Source organism: Macaca fascicularis, chromosome 6 (assembly GCF_037993035.2).
Source record: "Macaca fascicularis isolate 582-1 chromosome 6, T2T-MFA8v1.1".
NCBI classification, from domain to species: domain Eukaryota; kingdom Metazoa; phylum Chordata; class Mammalia; order Primates; family Cercopithecidae; genus Macaca; species Macaca fascicularis.
In genome coordinates this window covers 111,160,766-111,186,416 of record NC_088380.1, presented here as the reverse complement: position 1 = coordinate 111,186,416, position 25,651 = coordinate 111,160,766, and the positions used below count along the sequence as shown (strand labels likewise).

The 25,651-nt window shown below is 34.1% G+C and overlaps 1 non-coding gene across 1 annotated transcript; it reads left to right on the top strand.

Moving 5' to 3' along the window:
* The first annotated feature begins 1,035 nt into the window (after positions 1–1,035).
* Positions 1,036–1,137, top strand: LOC123574230 (U6 spliceosomal RNA). The gene has a single exon (XR_006699120.2). It is a non-coding gene; the product is annotated as a U6 spliceosomal RNA (small nuclear RNA).
* The last annotated feature ends 24,514 nt before the right edge of the window (positions 1,138–25,651 follow it).

The window sequence follows — 25,651 nt, the reverse complement described above, 5'->3', positions numbered from 1 at the left end:
AAAGCGAGAGCAAAGCATAAATATGAAAAACTGCAATTTAATAAAACTTTTCTGAAATAAAATAAGAATGACCTCTTCCTATTGAAAATGAATACCATGCCTCTGAAAAGCTTTTCCCAGGCATCCAAAACCAACACATATTGCGGTAAAATGATTTGACTTAAGCTTCAAATGATTTCACAAGTGAATTACTTTAAAGAACTTTAAAGATAATCCTAGTACAACTTCAACAATTTTAAAGCATAAAGGGAGCAAAACTTCAAAAATTCTTATAATGAGGTGAATATAACATTGATTATAAAACCTGATCAAAATCACACAAAAGAGGAAACTATAAAACAATTTTTCATGTGAATATTAATAAAAAATTTCAATTTTTAAATGTAATATAATTATAATATAAACACCATTTTTTAGCTAGAAGAGTTTATTATAAAGTTCATGTGAATGGACAAACAAGCAAAAAATAGGATGATTGTAAAAATTGTGAAAAGGGTATGCTGGCCATGTCCTATATGAAATGTATTATGTATCTCTATAATTAAGACAGTAAGATATTACACCATGAATGGGCCAGAATAGCACATCTGGAAATGGACACATTTGCAAATACAAATTTAGTATATCATAAATGTTGCATCAGAAATCGGTGAATAAAAAATGTACTTTATACTAGGTGGTATTGGGATAATGGCAGAGTTATATGAAGAAAACAAAATTATCTTCTTACTGTATGTACAAATATTAGAAGAAAACATGTATGGATTCATCTATAAATCTAAAAGTAGGTAAAAAAGTCTTACCTGTGACTCACCATATAGAAGCAATAAAAGTTAATTTTAGTTAGGTAACTTGTCAAAAATATCTATGACAAATAAATATTATGATCAACAATGACAAATGACAAAATAGTGAAACACATTTGCAACAAAAATGTTTAAAGTCTATCAAGAATCATTAAATAAGACTTTACGATGCAGGAATTTTGTAATACAGACAATTTAGATACATCCTAAGGACAAAAAGAAATGCAAGGTGTTGCTTTAGCAGCACATATACAAAAATTGGAATGATACAGAGATTAGCATGATGCCTGACCAAGGAGGACATGCAAGTTATGAAATGTTTTCTATTTTTCTGTACACTTAAAATGGTTAAAATGGTAAATTTTATGTAGTATATATTTTGCCATAATTAAATATATATAAATATGAAAAAAATTTAAAATAATGTGGAAAGCAAAAAAGTGTTAGACAAGGACATCTTCAAATGTTTTCAGTAATCATAATTTCAGGAATAACAATGGTATTGGTTTCATTATGTTTACATTGATACTAAAAAAGTAAAATGACTAACTTATTATATCAGTCACAGTAATAACAATGAGAATAAAAACCAGACATGATCTCCCATCGATGTGACACAGCAGAAAGCTTACAACTCCTCCTATGAAGTGTTCTTACTAAAAAGTAGGACATAAATTATTAGATCACACTCTAGTTTTTCACAGGAAATAAAGAGGTCTGCAGACCATCTTAAGTGTCACAAAAGATTACATTTCACAATAAGCAAAATCAATAAGCAAAATCGTAAACATGCCAAATTATACAGAGTCAATGCCATGGGTTTCTTTATTGAATAAATTGTAAAAAAATAAAATAAAATAAAATAAAACTATACCAATTTACTGCAATGTGTATACTCTCCTGATTCAAACAAACTGACTCTAATTTAAAAACACTATGAGATATTGGAGGAATTGTGAATACTGTGTTTCTCATAACACTAAAGAATCATAGCCATCTACCTTAGGAATAACAAAAATATTGAAGTGACTATTTTTAAAGTTTCTTATAGATACATACTGAAGGATCTATAAATGCAATAATAGGTTATCTACATTGGACTAAAGAAATACCTAGGGTTGGGTATGGGATGAAGAGTAGATATAGACTTAGAGCAAAATATATTCACTGTGTTGAAACTGAATATTGGATTCATAAAGATTCATTGTGTTATTTTTCTCTCTGTTATATACTAATACATTTTCATAAGAATTTTTTAAGTAATACCAACAATAATTTCAAAGACCAAATAGTATTCAATGAGAGAAAATATTTGTTACAAGTTATTTACAAGGCTTTGATTGAAGAGGAACAATGAAAAAGAACTTAAGCTTATGCAAGCTTCATTTATTTTCTTTTACAACCTTTTTGTTTCACATTGTTTCAACCCACTGTCACATGTACCCTGGCTTTCCTATTTTCAAATGAATATAACTAGACATACAGAAATTTGTCAACCAAAAATTTTTGTCAAATTCTTTTGTGATGAAATAGATATATTTGGCCTTTTTTTTTTTTTTTGCCTTATGTAACAAACTAATCTTAAGGATTAGACATCAAATGCCAGCTATTTTTTCTAAGTCTATTTGCTATTTACTCTCTACCAGGGGGAAATGTGACCTCATTGCATGTTCCATATAACACAACAGTACCCTAGTGATTAGTGCATCAGGTCAGATGGGAGAAAAACACATGGCTCTGCACTTACAACCACCTGCTCAGCCGTAACCCAGTTACCAGGGAATCTAAAGAGAAAGAAAAGAAAATGTTAATTGATTAACCACAAGGGACAATAAATTGAAAATATTAAACAATATCCTATATTTATATTCTTGATACAGAGGTAACAGCCTCCTGAAAATATTTATCTTTTAAGCTCTATTGAGCTATAGTAAACATACAAATGTTTTTATTCATTTTAAGTGTGTGGCCCAGTGTTTTTGAGGAATGTCGACCTATTACCACAGTCAAAGTTTAGAACACACCCATCACTTCAAAAAGTCCCCTATGCCCCTTCCAGGCAATACCTGATCCAACTTCTGCAGCTAGGCACACCCAGTGATCTACCAGTATGCAAACTATAGTTCTGCCTTTTTGTAGAATTTTATATAGGTTTCATACAAAACCCTAACGTATGTGCTCTTTAGTGACTAGCTTCTTTTACACAGCTCCTGACAATGTAATACTGGGAAACTTTGCAGTATAATTCAAAAGGAACTCCTTGATGTAATAGGGATACCACTGAAAAGTAGGGCGGAAGGCCTGAATTCAGTCTCTGCAACCCCAGTCTGTACGAACGTATATTTCTTAACTTTCCTGCTTTGTCAACAGTCAGATGAGAATAGTACGATTCTGCTCTCCTCAAGGGTGCTGGGTGGGTCTAACTAGAGAGGGTGAACAAAGTGCTTTCTATGGTGAAGACATTACATGGATGAATTCTGGAAAGACAATCAGAGATAAGAGAAATAGGCATTTTTAAAGATGCTATTAATCTAAATAAATGCACATAAACATATAATTTTAAAATTCTACTTTTTTAACTGTGGAGATGAGAATAAGAAGAAGAGATGTTATGAATGGATGGTAAAAGGTTAAATATAATAGAAAAAAATGGAATCAGAATTATAAGAAGAAAGAACAACATTAAGCCTACCTAAATAAAAAAGCAAGCAATCAGCTTAAAAAGTAAACTATATTATTTTCATTTTCATCATTATCATCAAAACTTACCAAGAATTTATTCTACACAGAATATATTACTTGACAAAGTTACAAATATAAAATACATAAAGCATATTATCTATGCAGCCATAAAAATGAATGAGATGATGTCCTTTGCAGGAACATGGATGGAGCTGGAGGCCATTATCCTTAGCCGACTAATGCAGAAACAGAAATCCAAATATTGCATGTTCTCACTGATAAGTAGGAGCTAAATGAGGAGAACACATGGACACAAAGAAGAGAACAACAGACACTGAGGCCTACCTGAGGGTAAAGGGTGAGAAGAGGGAGAGGATCAGAAAAAAGTAACTATCGAGTACTAGGTTTAGTACCTGGGTGAGAAAATAATCTGCATAGCAAACACTCGTGACTTGAGTATACCTATAGAACAAACCAGCACACCTATCCCTGAACCTAATATAAAAGTTTTTTTAAAAAAACAGAGTATATGAACATTGACATTTCTAATATCAAAGTAAAACATATATATATATACACATATATACACACACACACACACATACACACACACACATATATATATTTTTTTGCTATTAATTAGTTTTACCTGATGTCAAGGCAGGAGACAATATAAGTTACCTCTCTGTGTCTACCTCCTTACAGCCATGATGGATGTCCATTCCTGGTCTAGTTTTTTTCGGCATAAAGTTCTCCTATCCCTCTCTATAACCTAAAGAAAGGGAAGCAATTGCAGAGTCAGGGGCTTAAAGATTTCTGAGACCAAAGAGGAAGCTTAGAGGGAAGGGCTCCAGTTTGGGATAAAAGAAATCTTATGATTCTTGAGCAGGCATAAAGGATGATGACATGTGGAAATGGGAAATATGGGCTATACAAGAAGAAATGTTATATGGGCAGTCAAGTTTTGACAGTTGGAAAAAAATACACACACACACACACCAAGTTAAATGCCTGGACAATCTCACCAGTTTTCACGTGGATGGAGCTGGAGGCCATTATCCTTAGCAAACTAATGCAGAAAAAGAAATCCAAATATTGCATGTTCTCACTGATAAGTAGGAGCTAAATGAGGAGAACATATGGACACAAAGAGGAGAACAACAGACACTGAGGCCTACTTGAGGGTAAAGGGTGGGAAGAGGGAGAGGATCAGAAAAAGTATCAGAGCCCAGTAAAATATCTGAGATCTCTTCATTAATGATGATGTGAGGAGAAAGAATTTGACCTACTGAACTGATGTAGCTAGTTAAAAATATAACTAATTCCCCTCAATTCAGTCACTGTATCCAAGAAAATGTACAAAATATACAAAAAGTAAAATTTAAATTAGTGTAATAAATGTTGAAGTATGTAACATATTGGACAATAGTTTTATTAGTAATAAAAGTGAATCATTGATAGTTAGAACATTTGAACATACCAGGCAGAAGTTAATTTACATAAAAAAATTAAAAATTTAAATTTTAGAATTAGAAAATAAAATATCAGAAAAGATTACATAATGTGCTCAATATTAGTAGTAAGAGGATCAAAGCCAGACTTTATAATTCTAAGAAAACAATTTACAGCTCCTAAGATGGTTGCCATACCTTTACATATTTGTTCAGTATAATGTATTGAGTGCCTATAATGTATCAAGTTCTGTTCTAGCTGCTAGAGATAAAGCAGAAAGCAAAACAAAGCAGTGAACAAAAATAAAGTCCCTCCGTTTGTGGAGTATATATACTAAAGGAAGGTTGCAAGATAGTATATAAGTGATAGTGGCAGGAGACACACAAATTCCTAGGGAGACAGGGGCAGGTCCCCAGTGAAACCTGACCTTCAAACCAAAGACAATTTAAAACCTGAAAACGGAGCTGCCAGTTCTGGATAGAGTCCATGATCAGAATGAGAACTTTTATTCCTGTTTGCCTACTGTTTCCCAATTGGTTCTTTCTGAATGATGCCTTTTAACTAATTGAACGTTGCGTTTTCCAAGGCTATCCACAGTCCATGCCTCTTCATTCCAAACCTATAAAAACTTCTGGACTCAGCCACACAGACGGCTACCCGCTTTCAGTCCCCTGTCACACAGAAGACTACCCACTTTGGGTCCCTTCTTGTTGTCAAGAGCTTTTCTGTAACTCAATATTCTTCTCTGCTTTGCTCACTCTTCGGTGTCTGCATACTTCATTCTTCTTGGAGGGCCGTAACGCTCTCCAGGCCAGCTTGCCGAGTGGTGGGCAGCATGAATGAAAAGAGCTGTGACACGCTCCTGTTCGCCGGACTAGGGAGTGAAGAGCTGTGACCATTTTGGGGACCCAGACCTTGGGACTCCCTGAGCCAGAGCTTTAATATGCCCCTGTTCACCAAGCCGTGGGCTGCAGGAACAAACGAGTTATGTAACACATCCTCCCCATTGGCAAAGCTGCAAGTGACAGGAATGAGAGAGAAAACTGTGGCATTCAGACCTCGAGACTCCCCAAGCAGAAGCTGTGACACCCTCTTGGGGGCTCCGTGGTTGCTGGTTTCTCTAGGTTTACAGGTGTCACCATGTCCTCCTCATACTGACACTGGTGCCCAAGGCGGAAGGTGGTCGCAGCACACCCAGATCAGCCACGGGCTGAACGCAAATCTGTGGTGGGTGCCGTATCCCGGCTGGTGGCAAGAGTTGCGCACAGCCTGCTGGACTGAGTGGACAGAGCGAGACCGGGGGCTCCAGGAAAGCCCAGGCAGTGGTTCCACCAGCTGTGGAGACTTTCAGCTGTTGAAACAGCACGAAAAGGATCCTGTGTCAGAAGCATGTATTTAAAACATGTATTGTTATATAAATTAACTTCTGCCTGATAATGTTCAAATGTTCCAACTATTAATGATTCACTTTAATTACTACTACAACTACTCTTCAATATGTTACATACATATTTTATTACAAACATAAAATAAATATGTATAGTACAATGTCATATAATGCTGTAAGAGAATTAGAAAGGGTTAGAAGACAGGAAAAAATAGTGAAACATACTTTTAGACAGCGTGTCTAGGGAAGATGTCTCTGGAGAGTTAACGTTTAAGGTTTATTTTAAATGAGATTTTAGACAGGGATAAGTGGGTATGGAAACTCCAAAGTGGAAATATGTGAAGCATGAGATATTAATGGCCAAGAGGTCAGTGTAGCTAGAGAAGGAAAAGCCAGGGAAAATCATTAGATTTGTTCAAGAAGTCTAGACATTTTAGGTAAACATATATAATATATTTATTATATTATGTCTAGACTTCAATAAATCTAATGATTTATATATATATATATAAGCATATAAATATATAAAATGTGTCATTATTGTTTAGAGAACCTCTCAATGCTTATTCCACATCCTCACAATTTCAATTTATGTTTTTTGACCCTGGTCACATTTCTGTGATACCTTCCTAACCTTGCTAAATAGCAAGCATGCCCCTCTATTTTTTCTTTCTACTGAAAGATATATTGATAAATTGATGGATAAACAAATGGTTGTATCAGTTAGCTGTTCTCATAGAAAAGGGTATTCTGTAACTTAGTGGTTTATGCCAATAAGCTTAATGACAGAAGTTTTTTCTAAATATTGAAAGACACAACCAATGCTTACTCAGGAAGGAATAGTCCAAATACTCCTACATCTATGAAGACATTGCATTAGTAGTTAAAACTTTCAACTAGAAAAACTGATTCAAATGGCTTTACCAATTAATTCTACACAATATTAAAGGGAAAAATACCAATCCTACAAAAAAACTTACACAAAATAGAAGACAGAGTACATCCTAACTCTTTTTATTTGGCCAGCATTACAGTGATACCAAAACTAGACAGTGATATTATAAGAAAAGAAAATTACAGACCAATTTCACTCATAAATATAGAAATAAAAATCATTTAAAATTACTGGCAAATTAATCCAGCATATTTAAATTGGTAATACAAGTGAGATTTATTTTGGAAATGCAAGATTAATATAACCTTCAAATATCAATCAATATAATTCACTTATACAAAAAGTTTTAGTTCATTTATCAAATATTTTAAGAGGAAGGGTCCCACTCTGTCACTCAGGTGAGAATGCAGTGGTGCAAGCATAGTACAATACAGCCTCAAATTCCTGGGCTCAAGCAATCCTCTTACCTCAGCCTCAAATTCCTGGGCTCAAGCAATCCTTTCCCCTCAGCATCCTAAGCACCTGTGACTACAGGCATACACTAGGCTAATTTTTATAGACAAGTTCTTTCTATATTGCCCAGGCTGGTATCAATCTCCTGGCCTCAAGCGATTCTCCTATCTCAGCCTTCCCAGTGGCTAGGATCACATGTGGGAGCCACTATGCCCAGCTACACCAATGTTTTAAAGAAGAAAAGAAAAGAACTTTGTCTTTTCATCTAATACATGCCTGAAAAACATTTGACAAACTTCAATATACATTTATGACAAAATCTCTCCTCAAGCTATGAACGAAAGTTAAAATTTTCAGTCTTAAAAAGGATATTGATTGAGAACTACAGGTAACATCATATTCTATTGTTAAACACTAATTTTTTTTTTCTTATGAGTAGAGTCAAAAGAAAAATATCCACTTGCACAACTCATCCTACAGCATACATGCCAGTGCTATAAGACAAGGAAGAAAACATAAGTGATAAAGTTTGGAAAGTAAGAAATAAAACTGTCTTTACTCAGAGGCAATGAATGTTTACACATGAAAGTTCCAAATAATTTACCAAAATTAATGAGTTTTACAGGTTACAGAAAACAAGCTTATCCTATAAAAACTGTTATCTTTAAATATACTAGCAATAAACAGTTGGATATTGAAATGTTAAAAATATTATTTGCAATTGCACTAAAATATTAATTAATTAGGAGTAAATCTAAATAACATGGACATGGTTTGTTTATTAAAAACATACATTTTGAGAACTATTAAAGAAGATATAAGTAAATGGAGAATTATATCATATTCATTGAGTAGAAGACTCAAAATTTTCAAGACATACATTCTTCTAAAATTGATCTATAGATTGTGCACAATTTAAAAGAATCCTGTATGGCCTTTGAAGAAGCCTACAAGCTGATTTTAACTTTATATGAAAAAGCAAGAGGCCTCATATCTCCAAAATCATTTTTAAAATGAAAAAGTTAGGAGACTCAGTACCCGATTTTAAGATGTTCTATGAATCCACAGTCATCAAGATAGTATGGCACTGGTAATACAAGTGTCACATGTAAGTTGAACAGAATAAAACACACAGAAATAAGCCAACCTGTATATGAGCAAATGACTTCTGATGAAGTTGGCAATGTGATTCAACAGAGAAAGTATAATTACCCAACCAATAGTTCTGAAACACATATCCCATGTGCATGGAAAACAGTAGTCTTAAAGTAAAACCTGAAATTGAAAACTTCTGTCTAGAAGAAAACATAACAGAAAAATCTCTGTGATCTGAGATAAGGCAGTCACTTTTTAGATAGGATTCAAAAGGTCTTTGCTTTTTAAAGAATAGTGTTTAAAAATAGAAGGCAAACCATAGCTTCAGGGCAAATATTTGCAAAACACACTTAATAAAATAATGGTAACCAAAATAATAATGAAATACAAAAAAATACTAATAAGAAAAATTAAAAATGGGTAAAATATATTTTAAAAAATTACTACATAAGAGATATGGATTTAAAACAAGCCCAAGTAACAATGCTCACTATCATTAGGCACCAGGAAAATGCAAATTAAAACCACAGTGAGACATCACAACATACCTCATCAAATGTCCAACAAACAAACAAAAACATGACAATAGTAAATGCTTATAAGCAGGCAAAGCAACTGGAACTTGAATAGATAGCTGTTGGGAATGTGACGTGGTATAGCCAATCTGGAAAACTGTTTGGTAGTTTTTTATAAAGCTATGTGTATATTAATATATAACATGGAAAGTAAATTAAGTTATGTTCACACAAGAGCCTGTATACTAATGTTTACAGCAGTTTTAGTCATAACCACCAAAACTGGGGGACATTCTAAATGTCCACTAACTACTTAAAGAACAAAGAAATCATTGTATATCCATATAATAGAATACTACTCAGAATAAAAAGGAATGAGCTATTATTTACACTATGACATGGATAAAATGCAAAAGCAATATCCTAAGAGAACTTACACTCAAAAGACTACATTCTATATGATTCCATGTATGAAACATTTTAGGAAAGGCTAAACTATAGAGACATAAGTCAAATCAATAGCTGCCAGAATCTAAAGCAGTGATGATGTTTGGGGATTTGATTACAAATGAACACAAGGAAATCTTTCAGCATGATGGAAATAATCGTCTATACAATCGTTGTGATGGTGGTTAGGTTATTATATAGGCTTGTCAAGTGCATGGTCCTCCACACCCAAAATGGGTGGGTTTTATTCTTCATACATGCTACTTCATTAAATCTGAAATATTACAAAATTTAGCCAATTGCTTGAAGAAAATAGTCATTAATTATTAGTCATATTCCTATATGTTATTGAAATGGGAGTTCCATTGACCCCATTGTGGGGCTGGAGAAGGGGTTGGCTCATTTACTCAGCCCACAGCTGTCAAACTCTCATGGGAGGGGTGGCACGCAGATGAGTGGGTGCAGGGTCTGGGTCGAGTACTTCTGGGCACTGGCAGAAGTAGCATTTTATGCAGCCCTGTGGCAGTGTCTAGGGAGTACCCGTGACCCCCAGAACCCCAGAAGGTGTGTGTTACAGTGTGTTCTTTTAGCTTTGCTGTCCACAGATGGCTTAAGTGTTTAACAGCTCAGTGGAGGGTCAGGGTGACAGCGTTTTGCACCTGCCCTCTTGGTATCTGAGTTGTTGTCTGGCATCCAGGGAGAACCAGGTTGCATGAACAAATTGAAGGGTGGTGAATCTGGAGGATTTTATTCAGTGGTGGAAGTGACTCCTAGTGGGAAGGGGAGCTGGAAAGGGGTGGAGCGGGAAGGTGGTCTTCCACCTGGAGTTCAGCTGTCCCAAGCTGACCTCTTCTCTGAAGTCCCACTGTCAAGCTGTCCCTCTGAAGTCAAGTTGCTTCTCTCCGACATTCAGCTGCTTCTCTTCTCTCCTTCTCTGCCACTCTGCCCATGGAGCCTGGGGTTTTTATGCGAACAGAAGGCAGGTGGGGCAGACAAAAAGCAACACTGGAGTGGGAAAACAGGAACACATGTCCTCACTTTGGGCCACGGGTCCAGGCTTAAGAGTGGGGCTGCGCCAGGGAATCCTACCCTTTTCTACCTAGTATTTCCCAGTCTCCTGTCTGTATCATTATGTAGAACTTTCTTTAGGGATTGGCTGCACTAGGTTAATCTTGGGTAGCCTTATGTGTCCAAGGTCAGCATGTGTATATATATGGGGGCAGGCAGAGCTAACTGGTCTATGTGACCTTGCCTGAGATGGCTCTTTGACATGTGTTTTCTCATTCATACCAATATGTTTCACTTGATAATCTCAGGGTTTCCAGAGAGAGTAGAAAAGTCTTGGGTCTAGCTTTTGATCTTGCACAGCATAAATCCTGCTTGATTTTATAGGACATAGTAAATTATAAGGATGAACACCAATTCAACAGGAAGAGATATACTGCCTTGTTATAGGAAATGAAATTATTTTGAAGTCTACATAGTGAGTGAATAAATATGTCATCATCCTGTATCCTATCACCTAAACTTCTAATGTTTCCTGCCATTTTCTTCATACACTATAATAATATGTATATATTCTTCATATATATAATATATATTTACACACACATACATATATATACACACAATCAATCTTGACAAGTTATAATTCAAAGGCTATAGACTAAACTCTAAAACTTGGGTTATGTAGTAAACTTAGTGTTGACAACTAACTTGTGTAATTAGTCTAAATTAAGAGCTTTTACTTACATTTTCTGAGGTATTGCAAAAAGAAAAAGGTGTTTTGTACAAAATGCTTTAGATTGTGAATAAATTGTTTTAGTATCACAATAAATTTTAAGAAAAAGTTGTTTTATGAAAGTTAGTTAGCCTGAAAAATATATGGAGTAGCATTTATACTAAGTGAAAAAAATCATAAAAAGCACCTTTGCCATAAGCAATTTGTGTGACCATGGATATTTCTAAAATATAAAGTTATATTTTGATTAGATAACATGTAACAGGTAAAATAAAATCACATGCTTATATGGTGCTCACTGTAGGCTAAAAAATACCCTAAGTAATTTACATATGTTATATATTTTAATCTTTATAACACTGTTATTGGTAGGTCTAATAATCTCTATTTTACATATAAGAATACAGTGGCACAGAGATGCTAATATTTCTTCAAGGTAACTTATATTATGAGATAGAGCCAGGATTTGAACTCAGGCAATCTAGCTCCAGAGTAAAAGCCTGTTTTGGCAGAGACTGAGATGAAGCTTTACTTGGGAATATTGTCCAGGGAACAAAATTGTGCTAGGGTACTGAGGCTAGAATTCTACCAGTATTTTGGTAGGTCACTGGCTTTGATAGGATAAAAAAATCAGGTATTCCTTCCTTTAGGGAAAGGCATTTTATTCATTGTCCTGTCTCCCAACTCTCATCAGTCAAGGGTAGCCTGAAGGATGTTAAAGCCCTTACACTTCTGGATGGCTCATGAATGTATCTCAGTCCTTTTATTTAGGCATCACAAATATTACAGGTACATGAAATGGTCCCTAACAAGACAAGATGAGGTTGCATTTAAGTCAGACTAAAACCTATGTTCATCTACTTAACTTTTCTAGACAGTAGGGCCTTGAAATGAGGCATAGATGGAAACAAGGCTCTAAATTGCCTTTAAATTTAGAACATAAAAAAAGTGATCTAAAATAATGGCTATCTTGTCAATATATTTTCATGAGATTCATTTAAAATAAGAGCTACGAGATGTGTTGAATGCATAAATCATATTGATTATTAAATGTAAATAAAGGTACGTAGTTATTTTCTCCTAGTCTTTTCTGAATCTCTTATTCAATATGCAAATGACTTGGGACTAAAACTAATCATGAAATATATTACTTTCCTTATGAGAACTATAAATCAAAGAGGGCAGACTGCTCCTTATCAAAAAGAAAGGTGCATGGAGGGAGGATATACTGCCTTTAGACTAAGTGGTTCAGACTCCAGAAATGTACTACGCCATACGTTATCTCTAGTTAGAGATAAGAGATATTTTAATATCCAAAGCCTTATTGTTTTTTATTACTTTCTAAAATGCAAATAGATAAAGGTTATTATTAAATAAAATAAAGTTGACTGCATCCTCCTCTTCTACATAGAAGGAGAACATTTTGTGGAGAAGGTGTAGAGATTAATCAGACATATAAAGGGTTACTCTCTCTTCCAGCATACAGACATACGTTATATAATAGAAATATATTCTATCAAAGGAAAGAGGCTAGGTTTTCTGTCCTTCAGAATGTACTAAGTGTTTGGAGGAACAGATCTGAACAGACCTGAACAATAGCTAAGATAGACAACCTTCTTCAATAACTCAAGCTGCTTCCACAATGGATTCAAAGTGCCTTCAACTTCAGGCACATTAAACATGCCTGGATGCAACAGCCTGTTTTAAAGAAGGCAGGAATTTTTTAATTGTGGTTTGGCTTTCCCTCAAATTAAGTTAGTGAATCTTAGAAGAATGAGAATAAAATACCAGGCTTTCTTTCTAGGTCAAAGTGAAGCTGTTAGAAAAATAGTAGCTATGCTTTAAAAATGTTCTCTTTCTGCTTGATTGATACTGCCTGGAAAATAATTGCTTGAAGAAGAGGAAAAACATTTAAAAGATAATCAAACTATTCATGAAAACTCCTTTTGTTTTTTAAAAGGACAAATAACAATATAAGAGAATGGGCTTCATTAAATTTATCAATCAACAAGCTAAAAGCCCAGCTGTGTTCCTTGCACTGCATGCCAAAAGGCATTCAAAAGCATCAAATGACATTATGTTTTCAGTATTAGTGTAAGCTGAATTTAGTCCTAGCTACATTCATTTGAGATAGTGTTCCCATGTATCCTTACATACTTTTTTCTTTCTCTCTAATTATCTTTTCAGGTTTTTGTTTAGAGGGGAATATATTTCTGATAAAAATTAATTTTCAACAATAAAATTTCATGTGTGCATTTTTGTTTTCAAATTTAATGTAAAGAAACTCACTAAAAAAGAAAAAAATGATTTTGAAATTCGCTGTGTTTTCCTCAAATTAAGCTTCAGTTAAAACCATGGCTCCATTTGGGAGTATGTTATTAACAATAAATGAAATTGATAGAAATGCCCTGTTCTGTCATGAGCCTTCTGCTTAGGGTTGTTAGCTTTTCAATACATTTGTATTTAGAAACAATCTTTAAATATTGTGCTTCAAATAGTACAAATGTGCTATAAGACTTTAGCAATAAATGGTGAGTTTAAATGTTGGAAACAATGTGTATCTTTAACTGTCATGAAGGAATTCTGGGAATATCATAATTACATGATTGCTTATAACACTTTTAAGGACATCTGAAGATCTAATATTTATTTTCCAAACATTTTGTAGTGAAAATATTTAATCCTTTAAAAAGTGGAGAGTAGTATAATTAACCCTTATAAAGCCATCACCCAAGCTCAAAATTAACCAACTTGTGGTGAATCATTTAAAATCTATACTCCACCAACTTCGACTTCTGTATTATTTTGAAATAAAATTGATACATATTATATCACTCATAATTATTATAGTCCATAATATAATTTTAAATGTCATCTCTTTCATAGACTTTGAGAATTCCAACAGAATTGATAGAATTTTCCAGGCAAACTATTTAATGAATATAAATATCTGGAATAATTTCTGGTATATAGTAAAAGATTAAAATATTTTTAAATTGATCAAGGTTATCAATGAGTATCTTTAATATGTTAATAATACAGAATTATGTTATGTACATAATCAAAACATTATAATTGGTTGATTCACAAATATAAGTTGCTTTGACAAAGAAGAGATATATTACATTTATATTATAACTTCTGCTCAAGATGTCAGACAAAACCCATGTAAGACATCATTCTTGATTCTCACACACAGAAGTGCTGTATTAAATATATTGAACATAGATATTTTAGGATTTAAGAACCTATGTTGGGAGTAATTGAATGTAGTCAGTGCTCTCCTTAGTGAAATACTCTAATTTTCTTTCTTTCTTTTTTTTTTTTTTTGCATAAATCAGAAAGTATGGACAAAAATAATCTAGAAAAAGGAGACAAACAAAAGTGAGTTAACAATCCCAAGTCCAACTGGCAAAAAAATGTTACTTAACAAAAATGAGAAAACCAGGTATTATACATGAAGATGTACTGGGACCCACATGAACTGATAGGGGCAGTAGACAGAGAAGTTCTAGGCAGAAAAGGGCAGGGTCCATGGTGAGGGTCCCCACCCTCAAGCCTGGAACTGTAGCCCAAAGTGAAAATTTTATATCCCTGTTTTCCAATCGAATGTTGCCTTTTCCAAAAATCACCCCGACCCACTCCATCCCCTATCCTGTACCCATAGAAACCCCAGGCTCCACTGGCAGACAGCAGAGAAGAAGAGAAGAGAAGCAGCAGCTGGACAGTGGAGAGAAGCACCTTGACTTCAGAGAGATAGCTTGATGGCGAGACTTTGGAGAAGAAAGAGCCTGTCCAGGGATGGCTGGACTTCAGGGGAAGAACACCTTCCTGTTCCATCCTCTTTCCAGCTCCTCTTCCCACCAAGAGCCACTTCCATCTGCAAAAAAATCCCCTGCATTTACTATCCTTCATTTCGTTTGTGCAACTTGATTTTTCCTGTATGCTGGACAAGAGCTTGAGATACAGAAGGCTGTCACACTGACCCTCTTTCTTCACTAAAAGGCAGGGATCCACTGAACTGTTAAACACTTAAGCTGTCTGCGGATGGCAAAACTAGAACAACACTGCCTGTAATACTCCTATTGGTGTTTTGGGGAATCATATGTACTCCCATAGATGCTGCCACGGGGCCTGCGTGAAGTTTTGCTCCTGCTGTCACCCAGAATCACTCGCCCCGGCTCCTGCACCCACTCAGCTGCGTTCACCCTCCTGAGAGGAGTAGAGTGCAGTGGGTCTGAGCTAGTGAAGCCAGCTGAAGCAACTGGCTAGCTCCAGTTCCTTCATTTCAGTTTCTGTCTGCAAAGCAGTCAGGAAAATTGTCCTGTTTCAAAACTAAACATACAGATATTAAACCCAGACTGAGAGAACTCGATGTGACTGGCTAAAAAAACAAAAACAAAAACAAAAAACTATTATTTAAAGATAATTGCTTAATCTAGATCAAAGGCATATCTGAGATTTTCATGAATGAACACTCCCACTGATTTGATATCTATAGGCAATTTTTTTTTAAAAAACATGTGACACAATTCACCTATGTGTTGTAACATAAACTATGAGAAAACAGCTGAAAATGCAAAGATTATGAAGACTTTATTCTTAAAACACGTGAAATAAAAAAATAAAAAAGAAAAGAAATTGGACTACATGAGCTGATACTCACGTAGTTGGTGCTGGAACATCAGTTGTGAACTATCAGTTGTGAACAATAATTTTGTGTAGCATTTGGGGAAAGCTCCACTGGAAAAATCTCAACACACTTCCTTAGGTTTACAAAGAAAGTCCATGACATCTACAGAGAAGAATTATATACCATTTGAAAACCAATTCCTGAATTTCTATTAGGCTCTGATAAAGATGGAGTACCTAAGCATTAGACACTAGTTGCCCATGTATCCAGAACTGCTCATTATGACCTCAGCACTTTCAGAACCTCAAAGACTTAGTGCTCAGGGGATGAAAAAATAATGCATTGTATGCTGGAAGGGATAAATCTGGGACTGAGTACAAGCAAAACAAGAAGACCAAAGGAAGTTAGCTGAGCAGGTATCCCAGATATTCATGTCATCCACCAAGGTTGTATCAGTGGCCCTTTCTCTGTGACACATCCATCCATTGGAAACTTTGTACAACTAGCTGAAGGAAGAGAAACATCCTATTTTATGGTATGTGGTTGTAGAGCAGAAGCAACTTAGAAAAACAGTAGAGAGGGAACATTGTCCCAGAGGGCAGAGCTTCTGGCAGGGTACTTGGTTGTTCACTTTGTGTGAAAAGAAATATAGCCCCAAATTAGAATATATATGGACAAATTGACAGAAGTAAATGGCCTGGCCACTTGTTAAGAGGACTGGAAAAGAAGCATTCGGAAAATCTGGGACAATGAGGGTTATAGTAGGAGGATGTGCATGGTCATACTTGAGTTGGTATGAAGCATGAAGATTTTTGTATTACAGGTAAATTTCTACCAAAACATGTCCACTATGGTAGAGTCCCACACATCACTCACACACACACACACACACAAATAAGTGTACTTAGTTGATGTTAGCCAGACTTTGTCATTGGCAACCCCAGTGTGGAACGATAGTCACATAAATGAAGAGGCTACAGTAGCAGAGATGGAGGCTATGCATGGGCACTATAGCAAGGACTCCCTTTGAGCAATCCTGTCCCAGTTGATTCCACTTCTGAGTAACAAACTTAGCAGCAACAAAAAACAAATGACATTAATTTGTTCTGCTCCTCAAGGAGAACAACTGAATACTTCTCAAGTTGACTACATTGGATTCCTTTCAGCTGGGAAGGTCTAATGGTTTGTTTCCACAGGAATAGATATATAGTTAAGGGGTATGTTTGTATTTTATACCTGTAAGATCTCAATCAGCAGTAGTGTCTGAGGGCTCACAAAGTATTACATCCGCTAAAGGGGATACTTTATGACCTTATAACAGACCAGAGGACATATTTTACACTAAAGGATGTTTGAGAGTGGATGTTGGGAAAAACCAATGTTTAAGTCCTTATTCATTGAACAAAAAACAAAAGAGTCCATTTGTTGGGTAAATAGGGCTCTATTAGAGCATTGGAATGGCCAGTTAAATGGAGAACTGAAACACCAGCTCAGTGGCATTACCTTGCCAGGACGGAGCATCATCAAGACATAGTGTACACATTGAATTAACATTTTTTATACAAAATGGTGCCCTCTATGAGAAGATTACATAGGTTCAAGAACCAAAGAGTGGAAATATGAACATTGTTGCTTACCATCCCTTCCAGTGGTCCATTTTGAGAATTTGTACGTCCTCTTTCCACAATTCTGGAATCAGCAGGGATAAAAGTTCTGTTTTTTAAAGGGGGCATACTGCCCCTTGGTAATACAGGAAGGGTCATATTGAATCCTATGGGGCAATTAACACCTAGACATTTGGTGCTTCTATGTCCACAAACCAATAGGCCAGAACCACAGTCAACATCCTGGCAGAGTTATATCCTTTGATCTATATAGCACATATAGCATCTCTTTTCATTGTGTCTTTAGATGAACAGAAGTTTGTGTGTGTGTGTGTGTGTGTGTGTGTGTGCTTCCTTATGTGTCAATAATAAAATTGCAAACAATCCAATTCAAAAATACAAGCAAACAACCTGAACAACCCAATTAAAAAACAAACTTGAATAGGTACTTTACGAATGAAGATTTGGGAATGGCGAACAAACCCAAAAAACTAGTCAATATTATTCAATCACAAACTAATGTAGATTAAGTAAAACTGCATTCTTACTGAAATAGATGAAATTTTAAAAACTGAGGATATAAACTGCTGGATTAAATAAGAAAAATCTGGAACTTTCATACATTGCTGGTGTGGTTGTAAAAAGGTACAATTACTTTGGAAATAAGTTTTAATTTTTCTGACAAGTTAAACATATACCTAACCTAGAATCCACAACTCCAATTCTAGGAATTAATCCAAGAGGAAAAAAAATGTACATATATAAAACTTGAACAATAATATTTGTAACAGCTTTACTCATAATAGTTAGAAACTAAGAACAACCAAAATGTTCATCTACACCAAATAGCCAAAAAATTCAATGAAATAATTCTCAGCAATATAAAGGAATAAACTACCAATACATGCAAAATGAATGAATCTCAAAAACATAATGCTAATTGGAAGAAACCAGACAGAAAAGAGGATGTATTATATTTTTCAGTTAGGATGATGTTCTAAAACAAGCAAGACTATGGATGGTAAATGAAACCAGAACTGTGGCTACCTGGAGATGAGCATGAATTGACTGGGAAGTGACCTAAGGGATATTGCTGATGAAAATATTCTATACTTAGACAGATGTTTGGATTATATTAGTGTATGCAATTGTGAATACTCATGGAACTTTACTCTTAACATATGTACCTTTCACTTTAGGTACATTAAACATATTTTATTAAAAAATGTTATCACTGAGTATTATTTGCTAGACTATGTTAAGTAGAGTAAAAGTATACATTTCTGAAAAGAAGGATAGAAATTGTTTAGCAGATTCATCCTCCTCCACAAAGCATATTAGAATATTGACTTTTTAAAAGTAAACTCTTAAAAGAATAATAATTATTTCAAAAATAAATGTGGAAGCAACAATTCACTTTAACAAGATTGAAATGTTTTTATTGAGTACAGATAAGTAATCATCTTGCCAAAATGCAAAGTTTCATATTTCTTTTTCAATGTCCCGGGAGGCGCTCCTCATTTTAATTGTTTAATTGAGGTCATAAGGAAAATAACATCTTTCAATGTAATTTGCAGAGGTGTTCCAATAAAAAACACAAGCTCTCTCAACATCAGTAAATTTAAAGGCTAAAATTTCTGATTTCTCATCAATAGCTTATGTACCAACAATGCTGCCTCCACCACCATTTAAAATATATTTAGGCTGACAACTGCTAGTATGAGAAAACAGTCAGTATGATTTCATTCATCTCTCTATTTTTAACAAAACATTGAGGAACTCCAAAGACCATTTTTATTCCTTTGATATTTATTAATTCTCTGAAAATCTGTTTCTCCTACCTCCTTTAAGTTGCTATTTTTGACAAATGATTTTTCATTTTTTCCTATCTTCAGAGATCTGTTCACACTCTTCCTTTATTTATGGTGCTTAGGAAAATGAGGAAATTTTTGTATTGCAAAAGAAATACTGTCTTGAAATATTTCACTGGAGTGGAAACTGTTAAAATACTAATACATCTAGTATATGTTAAAATACAAACAATAAAGAATAGAAAATTTCAGAATAATATCTCCATCACTCTTATTCCTACCATTTATCCTATCTGTCAGTGCTGACTACTAATAGTGCATCTTTCTAAATGGCATATGATAGACACTTTAGATATATTGAGGGACTGACAAAACATTTAACAAGAATATTTGACTAAGCCATTATTCTTAGAAAAGTAGGCATGGCATTGTCCATATGAAAGTTTAATGGACTTTAAAAAAACCTCATGCTGAAGTAATGAAAAAATAGCACTGTGTGTACCAAAAGATACAAGTTAAAACTCTGGATGATTTCTTTTAAAAATAGCACAGAGGACACAATTCCATTATTCTGTGCTCAGTTACTTTGCTTTTTAAATGCAGATGATAAATCAACACGGCAACAGAAAGCAAAATGTAGAATTTAATAGCCAGAAAAGATACAAGCTCAACTACAGCATGAAGTAGCCTCTAAAAGTTTACACTACAATTTTGTAAAGAGTCAAACCTTCATGTCTATGTAATTAAAACAAGACGGTGTACTAATTCAGTCCTTTGTGTTATACTGCATTTTAAAAAGGTTATTTGAAATTATTATGAGAATATATTCAGCAAACAAAAAATGCTCCTAAAAATGTGTTTTAGTAAATACATAGAAAAATTATATGAATATAATTTGCTATGCAAATAAATCATTGTGTAAAAGCCATAGAAAATTTTTAGAAAGATTATATTCTATGTGCATCATGATTTCATGAATGTTAGCTTGCCCACTGTAGTGAAACCTTCATGTAGGAAAGTGTATAAACTCATAAGTTGCACATCATCTACTCAACATTAATTTGATCAAATGACTATAATAGAGAACTAAGAGAAAAAATATAGCACTAATGGTAGCCATAAAAATGACTGGTTTCCAATCCTGTGGAATTTATGGGCATGTTTTCCATGTGATGTGAAAGTGAGGGCATGAACCCTAAGCGCATACATAACTAGAATACAGGAGCTCAATCAAACGTACACAGTCTTTCAGGAAGATGCCTCATTTGTCCACTCACAAGAAAAGCTTATCTGGAATTAAGCACTTATATTGTGACAGTATTAGGCAATGGAGTTGGTTAAACATTATATTTTAATTTATTTTAGTAAGTAAAAATTTTAAATACAAGATAAATATAAATTAGGTAAGATACTTCAGTAGTATAAAAGGGAGAGTAATTAAATGAGTCTGAGAGGAATGAGAAAAAATAAAACTTCATATGTTAGTGATATCTACCATACTACATTATTTCTAAGAGAGTATACATAGACTATCATTAAGTCCATCAACTGGTCAAACACTAAACTTAGCAGTTATTATGCTAATATATACTTGTCAGTCAGAAAGGTGCGCAAAATAACATTATAAAGCAATCAGGTAGTGATCAACAAGCATAGGAAGACAGAACCAGAAAAAGTTTTAAAAATGTATTAATAGTAGTATATAAAAAATAACTAAAACTGAAGCCTCATACTGCTTCTGCTACTAATTGTATAGCAGAATAACAATGTAGAATACATTATTATATGACAAGTGAGTTAAACTTAGCCAAAACCTTACTGTTGTAAGTCTTCACTAAAAATCATCGATGGTTCTTAGAAACAGCAACTTCAAGCAAAATAAAGTACAGGGAAACCAGTTTCACCATAGTCTAAGTGATATAAACAAGAGTTAAGTTCCTACAGCACAATTCTGGTCACAGAAACATCACCAATATTCTAAATAAAGACTCAAAACACTTTAATGTAAAACACTGAAGTAAATATGAACTATATATATGTTTAAGAAAGATTAACAAAAAAAAGTAAGATAATTATTTACCCAATATTTTGGAAATCAATGAGAAACTTCACACTTTTTTTAACTGGGACCTGTTAGACATGTGCACAGCTTATACACAATCTAACGGACACGGTCTTGGGATGTTTGAGGAAACCAGGGTACCAAGAGTAAACTCATGCACACATGAGGAAAACATGCAAACTCCATACAGACAGTAGCCTCAGCCAGTAATTGACTTTTCTCATCAACGTATAACCAAAAGACAATGAAACAAAGTTATTCGAAGACCTGCTGTATCTATACCTATCAAATAAATACATTGAGTCATATCATCTCTGGATCTTCTTTTTCTCTAAAAAAACTTGATCTACAATCAACATATTTAGATACAGACAGAATGGCCCATGCTAGAGATGTTTGGTTAAGAAAATCACCTTTTGGTGTAATTTTGTGAGAAATTTTGAAGAAAATTAGAAAAAGGAGCACATTGTTTAGCCTTGAAAAGAGCAATGGAGAGCCATACTTATTACAGAAAAAAATTCTAAATTGGTTGATTGGGATGGAACACCCAGAAAGTGGATGAAGGAAATGCAATTATTGTTGCTGAATTATAGAATATAAAGTATAAAAAGATGAAAATAAGAGTAATTAGAGGGGAAAAACATATAAATAAAAGCTTTAATTGAGATGAAATTAAAACATCACAAGCTTCTGTGAAGTTATCTCCCAAAATGTTGTAGACTAACATTTGGAACATTATTCACTACAACTACCATCTCAGAAAATATATCTAGCCCCTTGATATTTACACCAAATTAGTAGAAAAGCAAGCCAACTTTAAGTTTTAATATGTTTAGGTTTTGAATATTTTTCTCTTCCAAGCAATAAAACAATCACTAGAGAGAGTTTAGCAATTTTAAAGCTTCTCAGCAAAGGTCATGTCATTTTTAATTTATTCTATTGTCATCACAAACGTGTTATGCATTTAACTACCTTATATTAAAGATGACATTTACACATTGCAATCTTACAATATATTGACTCTACCTTCATCCCCCAGAATGGTAAATCTGAGTCAATAAAATGGTTTCTTTCAAGGAAGAACATCCTTCTTTGGAGATTAAGAGATATATGTATATTTGATTATGAAAAGGAGGCCTCTGGGAGAAAACTTGAAAGAACTGAGACTGAATGAACTGTTCTTCATCAGGAATTTGAAAATAAGGGGCAAACTGACAACGGAGGGAGTCTAGAAACATGGGAGAACAGGAATCCAAGTAAAAAACAGATCAAATTCCCTCAGGATCACAGGGTCAAAGGATACTTTTTAGAGATACATCTACTCCTCTTTTCATGTTGCCTGCTTTTTTGCACTACCCCAGTTAATTCAAATAATTCCAAAAACCAGAAGTGTCATAAATGTAGTATCTAAGAGTAAGAAAGGCAGTCCAAAGGTAGGAGACAATAAACATACAGGGAAATTGACATTCGGTTCAAAAGTGACAACTGAACCAGCGATGATTAAGCAGAAGTTCCCCAAGCTTCTGTAGAAAGAGGAGGAAGGTTTCTGTTTACCTTTGAAGACAAATTGGGTGTGTGTCACTTGTCCATTGCTGTGTTGCAACTCACTACAAATTTAGAAGCTTAAAACAACACACATGTATTAATATTTCACGATTTCTGTGTCCGTAATCTGGCATAGCATGGTTGCTCTGACTACGGTTTCAAAAGTTTGAAATCAAAGTGTCAGCCAGGCTGCTATCTCATCTGAGACTTCATTGTCTTCAAAGCTCATTCAAGTCATGGCAGAATTCAGTTCCTTGAGGTTATAGGACTAACGTCACTATTTTCTTGTATGGCTATTGATTCTAGGCCACTCTCAACTCCTAAAGCCTGCCTCTTGTTGCTTTGAATCACTGATTTTCTCTCTGTCTGACTTCTAGACCCAGATTTAAAAGGCTCATGTGATTAAGTCAGCTCACCCAGATAATCTTCTTTTCTTAAAACCGACTGTGCCATATAACATAATCTAATCATCAGAGTGAAATCTCATTATATTCACTGATCTTGTCCAGTTTAAAAGAAAAAGAATTATACAGGGCATGAACACCAGGGTGGGAAATTTTTTGTACGTCTTCAAATTTTCTTACCACAGGTATTCAATCCATTTTTACTTTAGTTTTACATGTCTGGACGACTTCCTGGAAACTGCAACACTTGGGACTACCCAAGGATTGAGACTTCTATTATGTGTAAGTAATTTATTCAATTTTTCTAATACAATCTTTCCATAATGGTTCAAATATTCTGGCTTCTGTTTCTTATTATATTAATATATAACTCAAACTTGAAATGTATTTTAAAGAAAAATATTCAATACGTATTATGGTTTTCCAAGCGCAGAATTTTGAAAAACAAGTTTGTCTGTGACTTTTAACATAATTTTAAGTTTCCCTAGAAAAGATAGATATGAAAGAATAAATACCCTCAATTTTGTAAGAAGCAAGAGAGTGACACAAACTTACGGTAAAGAATTGAAGTTGTGAAAACACCTTGATCTTAAAGATATGCTTTAGTAGGAATCAGAAAACTTTTTTTCTTTTCCATAAAGGGCAGGTAGTAAATATTTCAGGCTTGGAAAGCCAAGAGGTAAAATCAAGGGTATAAGTAGATGCTTAAATGACAAAAAAGTTTCCACACAATTTTTAATTGATGAAATTCAAATTTCATTTCTGAACACTAAAATTTAAATTTTACATAAGTCATCATGTGCCACAAAATATTTTTTTTGCCTCTTTTAAAACAATTTAAAGAGGTAAAAAAATTGTAGTACATTAGTTATATAAAAACAGACAGTAGCCCAAACTTCGTTTGTGGGCCTATATATATATATATATTCCTTATTTCTGTAGTTTTACTGAATGCTGCTCTAGAGTTCTTTTACAGAAGTCACTTTTGGCCCCATTAATAGCTAAATCCTTATTTTTTTTCTTACTCTTTTAAGGCCTCTCTCTTTCTCTGTATATACGTATATATGTATGTGTACATACAAATATACATACATACATATATATACACAATTATAGTCAGATTTTTCTTGTTTCTATTAACTACCATTTGAACTTATAAATTCTCCCACTTATTTCCACAGTCATTACCTCATTTAATTTCATGTAACTAGATTTAGACAAAAGAAATCATTATAATGTAGATAGAATACATCCCCAATGATTTTTTTTTTGTTCCAAAGGGACTTGGTTCTATTATCTCTTACAATTAAATGTATTATACTATGTATCAGTAATAATAGTCTCTAAAATTTATGATGTTCTTAATTTGTATGCTTTCTGTAACTAACACATAAAGATTTGTAAAGAGAAAAATGGTATTTTGTTGATGTAATGTTTGAAATCCAGTTCTTGGAATTTTAACAGTAGTATTCTGTGTTCTGCAAAGCCAGAAGTTAGGTGACTGGAATTTACACATTGTGCATTTTGGACTGTTAGAGAGAATATGTGCTAAAAGTCCTTGATAGTCTAGGTAGCCCATAATCTAAAATCATTTTTTTGCTCTAAAAATTTTTTACAAAATGATTTATTCAAAAATTGATGGCTATTGTACTGAAAGGGTATTTTTAAGTTCATATTCAATAACGTTTTAAAAGATTAAATTATGGTTGGTATACCTGGAACCCATGTGGGTTGTTAAATACCTTTCTTGGAAAGTAAACATCAATGTTTGATGGAACCTTCTAACGTTAAAACCAGATGAAAAACAGGCTTTTATTCTATACTTTTTCCAAAGCAGTATTTATGATTACTTTTTTGACAAACTAGTATTTCATAAATACTTCAAAATAGCCTTTTATAGGTTTCCAGGAAGCTTCTTGAGAAAATGTTTTGAACTTTTGACCCAACAAAGGTTTCTAAACTGAAAACACCTCACCATCTTTTCTCACTTACCGTTGAGGTAGTGATACGCAAGGTGGTTACCAGGGGAGGACTCAGTTTTTTTTTTTTTTTTAATTAAACTAAAGAGATTCCTGACAGATAAGGAACTACATAATCAAAGCAAAAGACAGCTGTTATC